Raw genomic sequence first — 19,469 nt, 5'->3', positions numbered from 1 at the left:
AATGCCTATTGTCCATTTATCTAGCAGTCTAGCTTTATGACTGTGTGAAGTGAACTTTTGTTTTGTATTTCAGGACTTGGGATTAGAAATGTATAACATTCAATATCTTTGTATCAAAGAACTGATATATGTTAATGTAGTGTGACATGGTCTTTATTAGCTTCTTGATTTGCGATGATGTTTGACAACCATCTTTGACTATAATTGCCGACATATAAGCTGCTACATATTGTATCCCATGAATCACAACTATTATTGTAATATGGTGATTTTGAATCCAAAACTTGGTAGTATCGAGATCTTATCTGAAAAAAAAAAAAGGAAAGGACCTGGTAGTGTCAAGAAAATAGACCTATGTTTATTTATCTTCATGTTTTGTATGCTTCTTTACTAAACTGTTATAAGTTACTTTTAATTTTATCAAGTTTTTTTAGTTCAGTTATTTCAGCTGAACTTTGTTCAATTGTGGTTTCCTTTAACTGAGCTAATAGTACTGTTTGGTCAAAGTAAGTTCGGCTTCATAAGCTTTTCATGGTAGAGTATAGAATTGGGTACAATTTTGGGTTAGACAAGTCAAAGTCTTATTAAGTAATTGTGCTACTTACTGACTTGGTAATTGTTATATTTCTCGGTATGATTTGAAACATTAGAAAGCGAAAATCAGTTGTACGTAGTGTCATTTATGTTAATAATAGAAAATCATAGGTACGTAGTTTATTAAACATTATTAAAAAGTTTAGTTCTTTGTTAATGAGTTTTCTTTCCTTGAATTCTTGATAGACTTTTTTATTATTAACATAATAGATGACACTTTCGGCATCTTTAGAGCTTACTCTGCAGAAATTCTTTATTCATGCTACTATTATTATTATTCTGACTATTAGTGCTGGATTGCTAGTATTATGATGATGATGATATCTGCAATGAAAGTGATAAGTATGGCATTTACTAATTGCAACAAATCCCCCTCTGCAAGTAATGGTAATATCTTTTTGTTTATTAATGTTTCTGATTTTGTATCATGAACTTGTCATTGCAGGCTGTGAGTGGAAGGCTTAGGCAGGCAACAATTGTGTTGCTTTATTTGATTGGAGTTGCAGCAGAATTTGTAGGTCTGCCGATAGGATTAAGGAGGTCCATTGGGGTGTGGGGAAGGTGAGAATGCTTAATGGAGTGCTACATTCTAACAAGTGCTTTGAAATCTTCCAAACTCTTGAAGATTGCAAAATAAGGTGAAAGAAGATGATGTGCAAATCTTTTTCTGTAGTTTTATTCGAATGTAGGGAATTTTATATACATAAGGAGAGTGGGAGAGACCTTGCTTTTGGTCCTGTCCCATTTTAGTTAGAAGGGACTGGCCACGGTAGCAGCTAGGAATGGGAGTTGTCGCCACCCAATTCTTTGATGCTTGGAAGGCCAATTTGTAAGATACATTTCCATGTCTTATCAAGCTGTGATAATAATTGCAAGATCTTTGTGGTGCCTTTTTTCCGCTTTTTCTCAGAGCTTTTTGATACCATTCGTTTTTTGAAAGTTTTAAATGATCTTGCTAACTAAAGCCAATTTGACCGGATCTTCAACCGTGTAAAAGCTTATATAGTCATATATTTTTGTTCTCTTTGTATTTAATAAACTCTCTACCAGGTTCTGAGGTATCAGTTTATCAAATGCCACTAAATATCAGTCAAAACCGGAACAAAATGCATTATCCTCGAGAGTTGTAATATCTGATGCATATATTTCTCAGAAGCCAAAGCAACGAAAAAAAAGGCACTTCGCATGAGTGATTGAGCGAGTGATTAACATATTTGTTTCTCCTCTTATTTGACACCGACTGCGTATGGATCCATTGCAGTCAAATTTTCATCTTTTTAGAACCAAAACCAAAACAACGCTTGTCATGTTTTTTTTTTTTTTTTTTTGCACAGAAACCAAAACAATGCTCTTATCTTTCATCTTTGCAAATCAAACCCTCAAGCCCCATTGGATTCGTCAGTCTTCATCGAAATTCACCAATTCAGCCTCCACCGTCTCCTAAACTTCCTCGACCGACCTCTCCTCCCTTCAATCTACGACGATCAGGAGCAGCACCTCATCCACGAGCCAAAACGCCGCGTTTTGCCCCTCAAGTACGACTTCTCCTCTCTCTACGTCTATAATCTGGATTATGATCATTATCATTCGAACAAAGTTATGCTTTGTGGTATGTAATTACAAGCTGTTATATCTCTGAATCTCTCTATGTTTACAACAACCTTAGCCTAGACTTTGAAAGCTCCTGTAATATTTATTTTAGTAGAAAGTGAACCAAAGTACATAAGGTATTTGAGAAATCCAATAATCCTAATAATTGATTAAATATTAGTAACGGTTGCTTGATAGTGACTTGCAAAGATTCGGAGAGGTGAAAGATTGGTCGTTAACGGTAACGGTTGCTTGACAGCTTGAGGGTTGTGGTCCTTGTGGTCAAAATAAAATAATGCTGTTTGGCTTAAGTAACATTCGTCGGATTTTAATTTATTTCTGATAACTAAGTGGGATTATGGTGGATTATCAAATAATCACTCTTTTGAGAATCTACTCCAAAATACTTTTTGATTTGTCATTTAAAAAAAAAAATCGAGCATTAGTTGATTGAGTTTTTCTTTGAAGACTCAGGCTCCGTTTGGTACAGCTTATTAAATAGAGCTTATAACAATAGAGCTTATACCAATAGAGTTTTTGGACAAAAAGTCATTGGGTGTTTGGTTGTCAATAAAAAAAACACTTTTGAATCATTAAACTGTATGATATTTTTTTTATTATATATTTTTTAGATAAGCTCTTTAACCTCTACTCCCAAAAGCTCAAATTTTGGGCTTTTGCTAGTAGAGGTAAATTAGCTTATTTAAGCTAAAAAAACTCTACTAAAAAAATAACCAAACACCATAAAAATTTTAAAAAAGTGCTTATACGATTAAATAAGCACTTATGGCTTTTAAATAAGCCATACCAAACAGGCACTCAATAAAGTAGCAATCATCAGATAAATGCTTATCAAACATAATTTCGCAGTATATTCTCAATTTGGAATCAACCACAATCCCAAACATGCAAATAACTGAATCCATGGCTGCTTCATTGCCTTTTTTGTACATAGGTTTGTTTTGTACTTTTTATTTTATGACTGCTATTGAATGGAATCGGTAGCCGCCAGGTAGCAGTCAGTGGGTGGACTTTTATCAAACAACAGTTTAGGCTTTAGCTGCCGCGCTTTCAAAATTAAGTTGAAAGTACAACGGCTGAAAACATACCGATGTTGGTTTCGTTAATTGTGTGGTGTTCTTGAATGAAATGGTAAATGGTAGGTGTTATTCAACGTTATATTTATACTCGACTGGGTTTTGTCTGCTTTTATGTTCTGGGTAAGGTACTTCTAGTTTTTATAAGCTCTAGTCTTTTAAATGAGGGTGCGGGACGAATGAAATATGATAGGTATGAAACGGGTTTTGAAGTTACCATGCTCGCGCTGAAAACTTTACGTCTTTTTTATGCCGGGTTATGAATAATTTTGTAGGTTCTTCGAGTGAAAGTGCAGCGCAAGTAGATACACGAGAAATAGATCGAACTATTCAGGTCAATGCAACCACTCGGAACAGTAAGCATAGAGATTGCGTATCATCTTCCTCCAGGATCAGTTCTCCTTCATACTTTCCCTCACTGTGATGATTCCTTCCTCTTGCATAGCGTTGTCGTTCCTGCAGCTGCAATTAAAGATGCAACATTGATGCTTGATTCGGTTCCTGGTGACTGGTTCACAAGAAGGAAGAAGCCAGCGTTCATCAATAGGAATCAAGATCATGTTTGTTGGGTCCCATGTTGTGGTTCAGCTAGTTAAGGATGGTGAAATGGATGAGATAAGAGAGGTTCTTGAACAGAGTGACCCTGCTTGGAACCCACCCAGCTGATTCTGCTGGTGCGCAGGGACAAACATTGCTTCATATTGCTATAGCTCAAAGCAGGCCTGATATTGTTCAACTTTTGCTTGAGTTTCGGCCGAATGTTGAGTCTCAAGACCGGTGTGGCTGCAGTATTCCAGTTGAAGCCGCGGCTGCTGCAGGGGACGCAGTTACTTGGTTGATGAGATGCATTATTCGTGTATCAAACATTTCTTAAAATTGCAGAATTCATCAATAAAACTGCATTTAACATTCATGGGAAGTCTCTTTATTAAATTTGGAAAAAAAAAAATCACGGAAAGTCTAATTGGTAGGATGTTCAAGATCTAATTCAATTCAATCCAATCAAACCAATCGATCTGATCAAAACCAATCCAACTTTTGTCATATTGACATTTTGATTGGATTGGATAAGATTGCAAAATAAAAAATATAATGTTATTAGATTGGTCTATGGATCTATATGTTCAAATCCAATATAAACCAATCCAACCAATTAATTTTTTATTTTCTTTATTTATTTTTTTTTATAAAAAAAAACTATATGTCACTTTTATATTTAACTTGCTAAAAAAATAACTATAAATATACTATAACAATATAGAATACAAACAGCAGGTCGCAACCAACATTTGCTTTTAATATTCAAATTTCAACTTTTTTTTCCAACCATATGATAATAAAGTACATGAATCATGAAATATTAAAGGAGTTGATATTTTGTATTTTTTTTAATTGTTAAGAATTATAACTGGAGAGAGCAACTAATGATTTTTATTTGTAAATTTTTATTTTAATTGGATTGATCATATCGAATTAAATTGGATTCGACGTTTTATTGTTTTAAATTATAATGGATTTCTATTAGTGATCGGATCCGGAATATAAAATGGAATATATGATGGATTGGACTTGAATTTGACAAAATCTAATGGATCTGAACCATTAAACGACCCTACCAATTAGTAAGGAAATTAGTTCTTATCATTTTATTTATAATAAAAAAAAAAAAAAGAAAGAGAGAAAGAAATCTTCATGGAAGAAAGAGAAATTATTACGTACAAGAAGAAGAAAAAGAAGAAGAAGAAGAAGAAAAATACACCTAATCGGAGGGACGTAACATAACCATTCTTACCTTCAAAATGTATAACAATGAAAGTACGATGCATGATGGTCTTACCAGCTAATGCTATCATGAGAAGCACCTAAACCCGCATGATGATAATGATGGACAGACATTGCTACTTTGATGCATCAAGTGTCCGAGCTTTTATCTTTTTATTAACTTGCCATGCCAAACTCTCACTTATTTTTACCATAATTTTTAAACATTATATTATTAAACTACTTTTTGATTATATATTTCACATTTTCTTTCATACATAAACACTTATGTTATTAGGAATTTTGAGATGAGATGTTTGGAGATATTGTTATGGGGTTGGTGGGTTGACATTATTAAAGAAAAAATAATTGTAGTTACATAAAGATCGTGACAGGATGAATGGTGATGATCGTGGTGGAGATAAAATGAGATAAATGTTTGATGGTTAGTTGATAATTTATATATTAGTTATGACTTTAATTAAAGAAATACTATCTTCTTGCAAGAAATATAGATTAACTTATATATATATATATATAAGCAGATTAATTGAAATGCCAAATAAAAATATACACAAGACCCTATATTATTTTTGTCAAATTATTATTTAAAAATTATATTTATCAAACATTATTAATTTTAATTTTATAGTTATATTTTTTTTCTTTTCATAACAGTTTTAAACTGGGCCGTTGGGGCCTCAAACTCAATGGTCAATAGAGTCTCAAAATCAAAAGAGGGAGTTGGGCGCACCAGAGCCCAGTTTACTCGCACCTTTGAACCTGTTGGTTTTCTTATCTTTTTCACCATAAGTTTTTAATTTCTGAGAAAAATGTTCCTTTTGGCCCATATAGGAAATTACAGAAATATACAGTTTTGTTAAAGCAACCGAAAATGTTACAGCTGACTGTTTTTACACGAAATATTTGATTAACACTTTTATTCATAGACAATTCCTAAGTTAAAACTCAAAAATTCATTTTAAAATTTTATACGTAGATTTGGTTAAATTAAGCCATATCTTACTCAGTCACTCTCTCTCTCTCTCTCTCTCTCAAAATACAACCGTACGATTAATTCATGAAATTAAATATAATGCGTCCGACTATATATCATGTGAGCACTTCAGAAACGAGAAGTATTAATTAAGTCTTCTGGGCACAAATTTCTTTTATTTATATTTAAAACAAGGGGAGGTGTTCTGCATGATGATTGATGCATGCCATCCACTTTGGCTTAATTACCTGTTTTGTTTTTAATTAATTATAAGATAATTATATTGCTAGAGATATAATAAAACATCATGATCGTGCATGATCTTCCCTTTTGTTCTAAAATATTGTTGTATGTGTGACTTTACCGGCAAAGGTGTTAATTTCTTATGGGATTAATGAATGAACTATAATTAATTAATTAAAAAAAAAAAAGGAAAAATCTTAAAACGGAGAAATAAACTATAATTAAAGTTATTCTCATGATTATGTACATGAATTAAAGCAGAAAGGAATAATTTATCTTACCTCACGTGACGTGAGTTTCGTAAATATTGCAACATTTCTTTTTTCTGAATTTTCCATGAATAATCTCTTGACTGAGATATAGGGTTAAGGGTTGAGATGGAGGTGAACTCTCTCATGTTCTTTTCAAAGAGAGTGACGATTTTGAAGTAAGTAAGACAATGCTCAAGCCAATTAAAAATTATTGGTTTGGTCAGTCAATATGGATTTTTATATATAGTCTCAATTGGAAGCTATAGCTATTAACTAATTAAAAGAGTTTTTATTATGAATTGAAAAAGATTAGTTGTACGCAAAGTCTTCATTTCAAAACAATGTACATGGACATGAGATGGCGAAGTAAAGTGTAACAATCAAATGGAAAGAATGTTCAATGGTTGGTGAAGAGCAGCCTTAATGCTTATGCAAGCAAGCCGCCTCAGCTAAAACTCTGCTGTCTAAAGGGGTGGGGTTGGTAGTTTATTTTTTCTTTTTCTTTTTCTTTTTTAGAGGGAAATTAATTGTGTTGTTTCGTTAGAGAAAAATATTCCAGATGTTTAATGTTACAATTAGTATTTAGTTGGCAACGCAGAGTATTAGTAAGGGCCAATTTGGGGATACTGTAACTTTTAAAATATTTATTATTAATGGTTATACCTTACAAAAAAAATCAGTTGTCAGAATAATAAGTTAAACATTTATTAAAATTTATTTTAAAAAATATTATGGATTTTAAAAATAATTATCTGTGTTTGGTAAATCATAATGTTAAACTGCTATAAGAATATAAATGATTTAAGTGAACAAAATGTTAAATAAAGTTTATTTATAAATTTATAAGTATGTGTGTGCGTGTGTGAATTTATAATAATAATAATAATAATAACAATAATAATAATAATAATAATATGTTTGAATTTAATAATTTTATATCCTAAATAAATAAGAATAATTTTAAATTTTTATAATATTTACGAGGATATATGTGGATTATATTAAGTATAAAACTGATTCTTAAAATTAAATTTTAAAAAATTATTTCTTCCTTATTTTTTATAATATGCTGGAGGATGAGAGATTTTGACAAAAATAATTTTTAATAAAAATTAATAAACATCAAAATTAATTTTAACTTTTCAAAATTAATTTTAAATCTAAAAATAATCTCAATCAGACCCTAAATCTAATTTAATAATGCATTTACCGTTGCTTTACACTCAAAATTAGCCATTATTTATTTAGATCTTCATTTTGTCTTCAACAACAAATTAAATAACTTTTTTTTCCCCTTCAGAAACGACAACAATTTCTTTCTGCCCGGAAATCTCCCTCGTTAGTCGTTAGCCATTATGGATGACAAAAATCAGAGCACGGTTGGCAGCTTTGGACACACTGCCCGGGACTCTGTCCATTCAATCCACACGCGTCACGTGTCAATTTGCCATAAGTAGGCGCCTGGGGAAGCGCGTGATGAGAATTCCAATGCCAACCTACCACCGACAGCAGCCCGATCGTGCGTGCCACTCTCTACAGCAACGAATCTGAATCCGGACCTATTTACGTTTACATATGCAATTTTATACGAAGGGCCGTGAACGGTGTGCTTCGTCCGCCGACGGTTGCAAATTAAACGTTCCATTATTTTGAGCCGAACACGAGCTTGCTGTATTTTTATTCGAAACAAAATAAAAATTTCCACTTAATGCAGTTGCCAAACACACCTTAACTCCTTAACCGTATGCATAATTCAAACTTTTACACCCACAATTAGAAGGGGCTTTCGGCATTAGTGTCTGTTAGATATAACTTCTTTAATAACTATAAGTACTTATTTAATTCGATAAGCTTTTATAATAATTTTTGTTATTGTTTGATTATTTTTCTAATAAAGCTTTTGAAGTTTAAATAAATTATTTTGCCTTTACTAGTAAAAGTTTAAATTTTAGATTTTTGAAAATAAAGGTTAAAAAGTTTTTTTAAATGTTAAAATATTTAAAATATTTTCTATTTATTTGACAATCTTATTTTATTCTTTTCATAGCATAACTTTAAAAAAACTTGACTAATAAAGTAATTTCATATTTTTTTTAATAAAAATTTTTATTGACAACCAAACAACTAATTTTTTTTTTTTTGTAAAAGCTCTACTTAAATAAGTTTTACTTGAAAAGCTGTACCAAACAAAGTATACTTGAAAAGTTTATTGACAACCAAATAACTAAATTTTTTTTTGTAAAAGTTCTATTTAAATAAGTTGGGTTATTTTTAGGGACCTCCCCTGAGGTTTGTTGTATTAACAGTCTGATAGAAAGTATTCATATAATTACAAAGACCTCCCTTAACGTTAGTATAAAAATACATAAGCGTCAGTATAAAAGGGTAAACAAGTAAAAGTAAACTTGAAATTTAAACAAAATCAAAATTCAAGCAAAATATGCTTCAATGTCCGTGAAATAGAGACTTAAACACACCATTACCCAGTCCAAAGTCATTATCCAGTAGATGAAAGAAAATGATTTTTTCACAAAGTGTACTTCTCCTCGTAAACACAGCTTACACTTGAACAAAACCCACCATCATTTTCATCCATGGAGAAGAAGCGTCTGCAACTCACAAATAATTTCTGAAATCATTGATTTATTTTCATCTACTGCACAAGATGACGTCGTGCGGTGGTCCAGAGCTTCCAAGAAGCGAGTATTGCCGGCATCTAGCGTCTATCGTGACTGGAATTAGATAGCAAGAAGAGGTCAGTCTTCGAAAACACAGCTTGAATGCTTGAATCAGTGGCTTACACGATATTGTTGTTATTTTATTGATTAAAAATAACAATGGGTCTGTTTTAATTAATGAAAATGGTGCTGGATGTTGTTTCTCTTTGGGGTTGTTAGTGTTGAGTTGAAAAAAACTATTGGGTAATGACTGATAAGAGCAATTTCCTAATGATTTAAGAGTTGTGTAAGTACTAGATGTAGTTCATCAAATATAGGTTTCTGTTTGCTTATAATGTGATAATCTTTTAGAGAGCCCACAATGGCTTATATGATTGTTCAGTTTGGGGTCATGACACTAATTGAGTTGTGTGTTAGTTTCGGTTTGTGCATGCCTTTGGTGTTCTTTTGCCTTATTGTTGTAATACCTTCAATAATTTGGTGGTGTTGTTTTTTTTTTTTTTTTTTTGAGAAGGTAATTTTGTATTTGCTAAATAATGTGATTGTAATCACATGTAACTTAAGTATATTGTTCTACACACAATTTTTGCTCCCATGTGAGATGTTCTCTGTGTTTTTGTCTAAGGCTTTTGTTTGTTATTCAAACTAGAAAATAGTGGATGCAAGACTATGAATTTGGCATGTGATAAACTTTGAAATTTCCCTTTTTCTAGATTAAAAAATATTGACTTGCCATTTTCCTTGTTTGATTCTAATTTTCAAACAAGTGTGCCGAAATCTTAAGTTCGATTACATGTTGTTTATTGTATTTCTTATTTCAAAGTCTGTAATCTATATGCGTGCATCATTTCAGAAGAAGAATAAGCAGCTGCAGCAAGTCCATTAGTTTAGGTGTTCCGAGTATGACAGAGATGATGCTCTAGATCCAGGTTTGAGGCACCAACAAAACTCGAAGATATCAATTATAGAGTAGGATTTTCAGGACCTGAAATCCAATTTAATATTTACTTGATCTGGATTTAAATATGGATGGAGCAAAGATTGGTATCATAAGGGTTTTATGGTCGGTGCCAACACCTGTACTATCAAGTTTACAATATGAAAATCATTTCTTTTAATAGCTCTGCTCTTGTGGCATGTATTAGTTATGAAGGAGTTTGTAATAAAAAAATCACAATAATAATATGCATGCAAGATGCAGCTATGCCGCCGCACATTATTTCAATTTTTTTTATTATTATGCAATGTCAATTTTTTTATTAAGCAATTTCATTTTTTTTATCCAATGGATATTTTCATCTTCTTAAGTAATTTGTGATTTTGGCACGAATTACCCATCAGTTCATCAGTGAATAAAGAAATATTTTGGCAGGAAGGGTATTTTTGGATTTTCAATAGTCAATAACAGTCCACTTAACATAATACAAATGTCAGGGGAGGTCTTTGTAATTACGTGAATACTTTCTATCAGATTGTTAATACACCAAACCTCAGGGGAGGTCCCTAAAAATAACCCTAAATAAGTTTTACTTGAAAATCTGTACCAAAGGGAGCCTTAATACAAACTTATTATAAGTTGAAAAAACTAAAGACAAAGCTAACCAATACCTTTTCATATTAAAAAACTAGAGCTGGCAAAACGGGTCATCGGGTCGTGTTCATGTCGTGTCAGTTTCGTGTCGTGTCAAATTTAGGTCGACCCAAACCCGACCCATTTAATAATCGTGTCAAAATATTGAGACCCAAACCCGACACGGAAAAATAATCGGGTTACCCAATAACCCGTTTAATATCTATATATTGAACAAAAGTTACATAAAATATTTCCACACTATCATACATACGTATGTACATAAATACATACATACATAATTTATCGATATTATAAAATATATATATCTACCAATATATTACATATTTACACTATTGAGGTTTTAATTTTATATATATATATAATATTATATATCAATATTATAAAATATACATGTCTATCAATTTTTACACATTTACACTATTGAAGCTCTAAATGTATGTAAAATTTTATAAATAAAACACTGTGTTTATATTCACCATTTTAAAGAATAAAAAAAAATCATCTCTAATATTTGAGTTTTAATTATAAGAATATGTAAATTATTTTAAAATAGAAAATATAATCGGGTCATTGATCGGGTAAATGGGTCAAGAATTTTAACCCAAAACCCGACACGGAAAAAAATCGTGTTGACCCGGACCCGACCCATTTAATAATCGTGTTAAATTTGACGACCCATACCCATTTATTTATGTCGTGTTCGTGTCGGGTAATCGGGTCGTGTCAAATTTTGACAGCTCTATAAAAAACATTGAGTTGTTGGTCAAAATAAATAAATAAATAAATAATGATTGAGTTGTGTGTAACATGCATGGGATTGGAGCGCCGGGCTACAGATTGCGCACGTAATGAATTAATAGTCTAAGTAGAAAAATTAATTAGTTGATATGCCTGGTAAATTAAAATATTAAAAAAATGACAAAAATATTTTATTCCTTAATTAGAAAAATATATCACCAGAAGTCTAGAACTGACACCCAGATTTTGTGGGGATTCAAATGCCTACATTAACAATTAATTAAATAAATTATTGATTTTCAAATTTTTTTCCTACAAATTGATCTTGGACAAATGTGGTTGGCGGGCAGTAGGGATGGCCAATGGGCCAGGCGGCACGAGGCACGGCACGGCACGGCACGGCATGCGGGCCTAGAATTTTAGGCACGCAGGCCTTAAAAGCACGGTATGATTAGAGATGGGGCAAAACACGGCACGCGAAAAGGCATGTAATAAGCACACTTTATTGGTGGGCTAAGCACGCGGCCCGTGGGCCACCAATAGCACGTGGGCCAAAGTATATCAAAATAAAATTTTTTAATGAAAAATAAATATAAAATATCATGATTTTATAAATACCTTGAAATTAAAAATTTTAATATATTTTTTTAGTATAGGCTTTTTAAAATTAATTTAAGTCCTAGTTTAAATAAGTATTCTAATTTTTTTATGTTTATAATTTATTAAATGGATAAATAAATATCATGATTTTATAAATGATAAATAAAAAATTTTACGACATTAATATTTCATTTATGAAATCATAACTTAGTTAATAGTTAATGGAGATATGTTTCATTTGTGAATGAAATATTTTTCATATTTACGCACAAAAAAATAAAATTATGAACAAAATATTTTTATAATAAATTAAAAATTACATTTTCATTCAATAGAGTTTATGTGCAATTATAATATTAGTTGTTCAAATAAAATTAGATGTAATTGTTATTCTAGAATTGTTATTTTATTTTTCATTAATTATTTCTATGAAATTATTATTATTGTTGTTGTTGTTGTTACTATTAGGCTGGTGGGCTTAAAAAAGCACGTCAGGCACGTGGGTTTTTTTAGGCACGCTGAACATGTGGACAAAAAAAAAAAAGGTAGGTGGGCTTTTTTTGGGCACGGACTCGTGCCGTGGGCCGTGCCGGGCCCTTACAAAAAAAGTCGTCATGGCCCACAAGCCCGCGTGGGCCGACATTTGGTGGGTCGTGCCGTATTGGCTATCATTAGCAGGCAGGTTGAAATTTCAGAGACCTTCGTTAAATATGCACATTTATTTAATAAAATCGTTTTAAATAAATATATTCAGCATAAAATTATAGCTAAATTAACAAAATATTATATTTTATTCGATAACAATATAAAATAAGAAATAATTAAATAAGCAAATATAGTTTCCTAAACATTAAAATTTCTAAAGCAAAACAAAAACCCCAAGCCAAACAAAATATTTTGACATATAACACCAAATCTCTATCCCACCGCACGCACAAGCCAATCACTGTTTCACTTCACCACTTGAGGTAATTAAACTTAATTTCTTACTTTCTTTTCAAGCTCTTCAAGTTTCTTAAATTCTTCCTGTTACATCCAAGCTTTCAAGTTTCAACATTTAAATTCATAATTTTAGTTAATTTTCATGTATTGATCTAAATAAATGAATTTTTTTTTCGGTGTGTTATATTTTAAAATTTTGAATGTATTATTCTAAATTTATTTAAATCTTGTTCAATTTTGAATTTAATTGGTAGTAAAATTATTTTTACATTAGATTTTTTTATTTAATCAATTATTTATATATTAGATTTTTTTAATTTAATTACTTTTTAGATTGGACAAAATTAAAAACTTTTAATTTGCAAATCAATCCGCCAAATGATGGATTGAATATGCATTGGGTTAAATCCGCATCTAATTTGCATATATATGGATTGAATTTGTATTGAGTTTCACTAATCCATAAATTGAATTAAATTAAAAATTTATAATCTACAAAATCACGAATCAAATATGAATTAATGTTTAACCCATAAAATCCGATCCGCGGACACCTATGACAAGCTCCTATTCTCTTATTTTTGGTACGAATTTGGAATTCTTCATAATTTATTAGTTTTAGAAGCATCTCAGCCACGCATGCATGACGCATGTGCCACAGTACCAAGGCCAAACTAGCAAATTTCACGCTGGATGGAAATTTGCCATAAGGGCCTTATATTTCATAGAAATAAAAAAAAACCAAAATATATAGAAGTTTCATTTTGTCAGCATTTATAACGACTGTTGCAAAAGCATTAGAGGTGATAATTTGTGGGCCTTGTGGCAGGCTGATCAACCCTATAGAAGATCAATGAGTTGAAGTTAACTTAAGATGGTATATATTATTGACCAAGTTAAATTCGTATCACCCATTTACTAATCGTTTCAAGTGTGAAAATGAGTTTTTTTTTTTTTAACATGAGTTTATTCACAACTCAATTGGAGTATTGACTCTTTTTATCTAAATGTTTATTCACAACTCAATTGGAGTACTGACTCTTTTTATCTAAATGTTCTAGAAAATGTATTAAAAATATATTAAAAAAACCTAAAAGTTCGAGATATATTAACGAGTACTGAATAATGCTCTATTGAGTAGTGGCGGACTTGCAAATGCCCCCTTAAGTTTTACAATTTTTCATCTAATAATAATGTTTTTATTTTATTTTTAAGTATGTTAGCAATTCAACTCTTTTTTCTTTTCTAAATTAGAGTTATGATCAAATCATAACTTTTTTTTTTATAATAAGTTAAAACAGTGCTAACATTACAGCTCCCTAACGGTTCTAGTTTATTCAATAAATATATAATTTATTAAAACTAATGTACTTTTTAATTTATATCAAAAAATTTGTAAATGAGGTTGACTTTACACAATTTAAGGGGTGACAATATCACCACCCATCAATATACTATAACACTGTACTTATTATCAGGACGTTACATAATGAAATAGCAATAATTAATAACATTCCACAGTTCAATGGTTTATTTCCTCCACAACCATACTTGTTATTTTTCTTTTCATTTAATCAAATTATTCAAATATATCACATTATCTATCACTAAAATAAAAAGAATTTCATACATCAATTTTTAATATACAATTTTAATAATTTATATTATAATCTTATTTATTGCATTGCTGTCATTCTTTCATTAGTATATGTATTTTACTAAGAGTTTTGATATCTTATTGCTTGATATATGCGTTGTTTTTACTTCTTTACATGGACCAACATTCACACAAATATTTACCATAAGTTTATAGATTATTGTTAGTTATACCATAAAAATAATCAGCTGTGAAAAAATTAATTAAACATTTATTAAATTCTATTTTAAAAGTGTTGTAAGTTTGAAGAACAATTACATGTATTTGGTAAATCACTTTTCTTTTCTTTTTTTAAAATGTTATAAGAATGCAAATGATTTAAATAGACATAAATCTATAAAATTTTATTTACGCATGCATTTATAAATATGTGTGTATAATAATTGATAAATCAAACAAATATTTTTATTTTATTAATTTTGTTATCTGAATATAATTAGTAATAATATTAATCTATTTAAATATAATGGTTTTATTTCCTAACTAAATAAAGATAATTTTTAATTTTTAATATATATATATATATGTATGTATGTATGAGATTGTATTAAGGGTCAGTTTGGTAATGATGTAGTTTTTAACATAATTAGGGCTTGTTTGGTATGTCAAATTGGATTAGACTGGATCGGATCGGATTGGATAAGATATGATTGGATTTGATAACATTGGATTATATATAATACTCTATTACGTTTGGTGCAATGTTGGATTAGACTGTAAATAATCATATCTCATGTTTGGTATGCCATGAAATTGGTTAGTAACTAATAATATGTCTTATTTATTAATTTATCAAAATTATCTTAGATTTATTTTAAAATGACATGGAATATAATCTAACTTAAATAAAAAATTATTGGTAAATTTGTTAAAAAATACAAAATCTTCGCTTAAAGTTTTTCTTATATTTAACATGTTATAGTTTTTAAACTTATAAATTACTAAATAATATAATTATAAACATAACAAGAATATCATCAACAAATATAATAATAATATAAATCTATAAATGAAAAAGAAATTACATAACAATGTCACTAGCTGTATATATGAAAATATTACATATCATTAACGTCAAAAGAGTGTTCTGGCATATATACTATCATTGGATGATGACATACTCAAAAAAAAAAAAAAATCACTGTGTTGTATAAAATTTTGGGCTTTTTTTTTGTTATCCTACGTTTAAGTTTTAGCTTATCCCACACCCCCCTTTGTGATAAAATTTTGACATTGTGTTGGATTAAATGGTGGGGTCCACTATTTTTATCCCACAATTATTTTTGGTACCAAACATTGCATTAGGATTATTTAATCTTAAAATTGTCCAATCCCATCATTTTATACTTGAACCAAACACATCTTACTGTTAGTTGTACAGTAAAAATAAGGAATCAATTAAACTTTTGATACTTTTGTTTTAAAAAGTGCTGTAAATTTTAAAAATAATCATATATATATTTAATAAATCTCACTTTTAAAATGTGATAAGAATGCAAATGATCTATATAAACATAAATCTACAAATTTAATTTACACATACATTTATAAATATGTTTATATAATTACATTTTATGTATATATATAATAATTGATAACTAAAATAAATATTTTTATTTTATTAATTGTATTTTTTATTATCTAAATATAATTGATAATGATAATATCTTTAAATGTAAGATTTTACTTCTTAATTGATTGAATAAGGATAATTTTAGATTTTTATAATACATGTTATGATATATGGTATTATATTAAATATGAATCCGAATTTCAAAATTAAATTTTAAAAAACTACTCATTCCATACTTTTCAAAATCTAAAGGAGAGAGTGATTTTGCTAAAAGAAATTTTAAAGGAATTTACCAAATTCTGAACTTAATTTTTATTTTTTCAAAATCATTTTCAAATATGACAAAGCAATCCCGGTCCCCTTCTAATCCGTTTGGGAGTGTGATGGGGTAGATGGGCTGCCAAAGCCTAGCTACTAAGGTGTTTGGTAACATTTGTAACTGGGCTTTGGCAGCTTAACAAATTTTTTTTCTCAACTTCTATTCCACAGTTATAACTTTTATTTCACAGCAACTGCAGCTAAAAAACTACAGCACCTCACTCTCAATTCCCAAACACACCCTTCATCTTCTAACTTTGACCTCTACTTCACCCGTACTTCTTCACCAGAAAGGGATTGATGCAAATTAATATGGAGCATTGGCCACCCTTCCCGCTACTTTCTAACTATTGCAACCTCAATTAAGATGGCCTTCCATTAGTTAGATGATAGAGTGAAATATTAATTAGTTTTGCAAGTAATAGAATTGGTCGTTCCATCGTAAGTGCTTTATCAACACAGTATTAAAAAAAAAAAGAAAACACAGTATAAATTTATTAATATGTTGAACACGTCACGGTTTTACGGTTTTTAGGCATTTTTCATGTGCCTTGTGCTGTCTTTGTTTGAGTGTTACGTCCAGAGGTTACGTGGACCATTCACGAGCCTACCAACCCCAAGAGTTTTTTTTTTGAATAATGATTAATTATCATATTATTGCATTACACAGATATTTACAACTGCTATTATAGCAGATATATTATATTGATATTTACAATCAAAAATATATGATTGAGACTTATATTATTACATTGAATTCTGTGAAGTACATGCCCAGACAAATAATCCCTTATAGAGGAGGGATGTCCATACTCCACTCGTATTGCACGAGGGAGAAGAAATTTTTGAAATATTAAATAAATAAGTACGTTAGCCCCCACAAAAATATTTGTGGGGGCTTGAACCACTGTCCTCACAATACTTGTGAGGGCAGCAGCCCACCACTCCGACCAAGGCCGAAGTGGCACCAACCCCAAGAGTTAAAATGAAAAACAGAGACGAAAAATAGAGACTTTTATTAGCCACCGAATTACTCTGTACTCACCACGATACTTTTCATTATTATTTTATTAATGAAATTATTTGTTTGGAGGTCATATAATGAACAAAGAATATCTGTTGGTTTTGAAATTAAAAAGAAAACATTGGAACATTGATCCGTTAAGTTTGGTAATATCTGTTGGTTTTAAATAAAATTATAAAATTAATTTTTTTAAAGAGTGTGAGAGTTTATCTATTTGTTATTTTCTGATATTTATTCACCTTAATCTGATTTTTTTTTTCAATTAATACCCTAAAGTTAAATAGTTTATTTTGTGTGAATTTTTATGCACTTATGTGCAACGTAGTTTTATTGATAAGAGTAAGAAAAACAACAATAACAATATTGTCATGGGGCTAGTTTGAAAATGTTATAGTTTTTAAAATAATTGTTGTTAATTGTACTGTAGAAATAATCAGTTGTAAGAGAATCAGTTAAAGGTTTAGTAATTTTTTTTTAAAAAAATAATATGAGTTTTAAAAACAATCGTATGTGTTTGGTAAATTTTATTGTTAACTTGTTGCAAGAATGTAAATGATTAATTCGATATAATATTGAATAAAAATTATTTATACATTTATAAATATGTATATAAAATATTTTTTATTGTGTATATATAATAGTTGATAACTGAAATAAATATTTATAATATTAATTAATTTTTTATTTTGTTATGTCAGTATAATTGGTAATAATAATAATTTCTTAAAAGTTAATGATTTTATTTCCTAATTAATAATAATGATTTCGAATTTTTATAATATATATATGCGGATATCTATAAAATTATATAAAAAAATAGTTTTGATTATTAAAATTAGATTTTAAAAAATTACTGTATCGCTATTTTTTAAAATTTATTGGAGGATAAAATGATTTTATCAAAAATAATTTTTAAAAATTTATTCAATATTAAAATTAACATTTAACCTTTAAAAATTATTTTTAAACTTTTTAAAAATAATCTCAATCGGCCAATAGTATTATTGAAATTTATAAACGCAACATCACGCACACTTTATTGGTCAAGATTTGCCACCCCAGCGGTTTTCATTTCCAAGAAGTTTTGAGGATATACATAAGCATCTCCCCGAATACAATCAAAATCATGATAAACCCACTTGCTGGCAAGCCATCGCCGTCGTCCATACGTTTCATCAAAATCAAAGTAATCAGACGATCAAACAAACTCCTCGCCCCACCTTACCCACCCCGCCCAACAAACGCGATGCGTAGGTGACGGTCACTTTGACTAGAGCTGGCAAAACGGGTCATCGGGTCGTGTTCGTGTCGTGTCGTGTCAAATTTAGGTCGACCCAAACCCGACCCATTTAATAATCGTGTCAAAATATTGAGACCCAAACCCGACACGGAAAAACAATCGGGTTACCCAATAACCCGTTTAATATCTATATATTGAACAAAAGTTACATAAAATATTTACACACTATCATACATACGTATGTACATAAATACATACATACGTATATACATAAATACATACATACGTATGTACATAAATACATACATACATAATTTATCGATATTATAAAATATATATATCTACCAATATATTACACATTTACACTATTGATGTTTTAATTATATATATATAATATTATATATCAATATTATAAAATATACATGTCTATTAATTTTTACACATTTACACTATTGAAGCTCTAAATGTATGTAAAATTTTATAAATAAAACACTGTGTTTATATTCACCATTTTAAAGAATAAAAAAAATATCTCTAATATTTGAGTTTTAATTATAAGAATATGTAAATTA

The sequence above is a fragment of the Citrus clementina genome, unplaced genomic scaffold, assembly GCF_000493195.1.
Source record: "Citrus clementina cultivar Clemenules unplaced genomic scaffold, Citrus_clementina_v1.0 scaffold_3, whole genome shotgun sequence".
Classification (NCBI taxonomy): Eukaryota; Viridiplantae; Streptophyta; class Magnoliopsida; order Sapindales; family Rutaceae; genus Citrus; species Citrus x clementina.
This window is presented reverse-complemented; position numbering follows the sequence as displayed.